This window comes from Solanum tuberosum, unplaced genomic scaffold (genome assembly GCF_000226075.1).
Source record: "Solanum tuberosum cultivar DM 1-3 516 R44 unplaced genomic scaffold, SolTub_3.0 scf00154, whole genome shotgun sequence".
NCBI classification, from domain to species: Eukaryota; Viridiplantae; Streptophyta; class Magnoliopsida; order Solanales; family Solanaceae; genus Solanum; species Solanum tuberosum.
The window spans coordinates 172,440-175,284 of NW_006239079.1; the positions used below are offsets into that span (position 1 = coordinate 172,440).

The following is a 2,845-nucleotide window of genomic DNA, read 5'->3' on the forward strand; positions in this document are numbered from 1 at the left end:
CGGTGTTCAAATCTAAAGACAATATCTAAATCATTTTGATATACACCCAAATGTCTCCTAAAATTAATCTCGAAATTAATTATCTGTTATCCCTCCTACCAAACGAGCCCTAAAAAGTATATTAAAACCAAAAGAGTCCAACAACCTTTGATTCCACCAACACACCAAAAGCATGAATAGTAACATTCAAACTAAAGGGGTTGCACGAGGTTTGTGCAGTGCATTTCCCTTTTTCTCCAAATATATATCCCCTTATAAATATAAAACCTCACCAAATGAAACCATAACCTTTCTACGTCAATATGCAATTAATTCATAGTGCTGGTGGATTATTCCAAAGGGATCGCATTGATCCTGTGTCCCAAATTAATTAACTGGGGTCTATGGGATCATGCGATCTCTTCGGAATTCTCCATATTACTGGCTCTAATTAATCAACGACTGATCGAGGATCTAGTATCAATAAATTCAGAACGAGTATGATTTATATAGTTCGAATTGAACTCCTTGCTAATCGTACAAATACTCCGAGGTGAGATTAATTTCATAATTTCTTCACTTGAGCACTCATATGTGTACTATTGTTATTTTGTGTAATCTAATTAAAAGTATTCCTCCTAATTCTTTTCACTTTTTTCTAATTAAATTAAAAATTCACATACGGTTTTTCATTTTCAAAAGTTGTTCTATAATTTTGAACTGTGAGTACTTGCTGTTCATCATCGTTTTTCTTAAAATAATTTCAGCCTTATACAATTCCATATTTTATTTTTTAACATAAATTGACTTTATTCTTTTCATTATATTCTTGTCACCCTGGTTTATCTGTCAATATAAACAAATTTTTATACTACTCATTTTTTATTGTTATAGAACATAGTCTATATATATGCAACTTGATTTTATTAACAATCAAAGAAATATTGTCAGAATACTTAACAATAGCTTCATCCTCTTGCATTCTAAGAGATTCAAAATCTCTTTTCAAATTCAAAATTTGTATTTGCCTGACTCGGACAATTTCTTGATATTCTTTTTTTTTTAACTTTTCCCAAGCTTCTTTTGTCGTCTCACAAACAATGATTTTAGAAAAAATCGAATCCGCAACTGAATTTTGATTTACAATTTTGACTTTGAATTTTTTAATTTTTTCATTCGAATGACATTTAATTTGAGTGAAGGTAGAATTTGCAGGGAGAGGTTGTAAGGCTATATCTTTCATTATTCAAAGAGAGACTATTGCTTGCCATTATTTTTGGTTAAAAATTGGTTTAGAAAAGTCTGTGCAATGAAAAAAGCACGAGTTAAAAAAGGGTTATATTAATTTAATATATTAAAATTAAAATTTAGATATTTAATTTTACTACGTGAAAATTACTATAATTGGAATTCTTATCATATAGTGGAGAAAGTATAACTTAAAATTTTGGCCAGACTTTATATAGTTTGACTCTCAAAATTCAAAGCGTGACAAATATTTTGAGTGAATTTTGGGGTAAGATTGATTCATTAAAGACATGATTATAAAGAATAAACGGGCGAGTTAATTGAGAGGGTGGATGTTACACACCAACGTAGAGCCATTGTTTCAAGAAGATCTTGGTGACTTCACCATTTCATGCACTATTGGGGTGTTCCACTTTGTTACAACCCTTTATGACCTATAGAGAAAAGTATCAACTTGATGTTTAACATCATTTTTAAGAATTTAGTTTTAGAAAATTCTCTACCTATAACTATGAGGTTGTTTTAATTTGGTGTATAAATAGTTAAGAGACCCATGTGAATTATCTATGATGTCCTTGTGAAAATGGACAAGTCCATTTTTCCCAGCGACCTCGTGATTCTAAATTGTGAGGTATTTATAATTTTGGATAGACCATTCTTTGCCACGAGAAGATCTATTTGTTTAAACAGAACCTTGTTCTTTTCTCTTTTTTTGGGCATTTTTTTTAAAAAATTGTTGTCAATCACCCTCTCATTAATAATAGGATTATTGTCCTCTTCATTGTTCCCATGGGCGGATCTGTGTCACACCACCCAGTCTTCTCGAGTGAAATTTTGTAGGTATATATATTTATAAGGAAATGTATAAATATTAAGCGTTACACCCTTATAAATAATGAGCCTTATTGTGAAAGTGGTTAAAACTCAAGTTTATTGTTTTAAGGATGCAAGTTTGAGCACTGTTGTGGGTTGTATTTTCTTAAAACTTTTTTTATCATGAAACTAGCGAATTTATTGTAAAAGAATGTGTGAATAAATATATTAGAATCCTAAACCTCTTGTAACTAAGATCTTAACTACATCAACTAGGAGTGTGAATCGGTCGGCTCGATTTGATTTTACGTATTATCGGTTCGATTTATTGGTTTTCGATTTTTAAATACACTAAACCAATAACCAAATCAATAAGATATTTTTTATCGGTTTTCGGTTAATCAGGTTTGGACCTTAACGGTTCGGTTTTCGATTTAACCAATAAGAAAATGTTTATCAAACAAATATATGACTTCTCTAATAAATTATTTGTGACAAGACATGTCACGCCCCGAGCCTACACCCTGGACGTGGCCGGCACTCGGAGACCATCGCTGGCCCCCAAGCGAACCCTTGTCCTGGCTTACTTAACTCAGCGGAAGACTTAACTCAACAAAATAAACTCAATGCAATAGTTTAAATGATAACATCTTAGCCAAAATGGCAACTTATGTCTCAAAACAAAGTATCTGCAAATACAAAGATGAGAGACTCAATACTAACTGTCTGACTGTCTATGAAACCTCTATAATACTGAGATGGATGTTGGGATAGACCCCACAACATCCTAATAAAGCAAAACTAG

General features: G+C 31.7%; 1 non-coding gene across 1 annotated transcript; it reads left to right on the forward strand.

The window, feature by feature from the left end:
• Positions 1 to 333: 333 nt before the first annotated feature.
• Positions 334 to 409, forward strand: MIR393 (microRNA MIR393). Its single transcript, NR_127275.1, has one exon. It is a non-coding gene; the product is annotated as a microRNA MIR393 (primary transcript).
• The last annotated feature ends 2,436 nt before the right edge of the window (positions 410 to 2,845 follow it).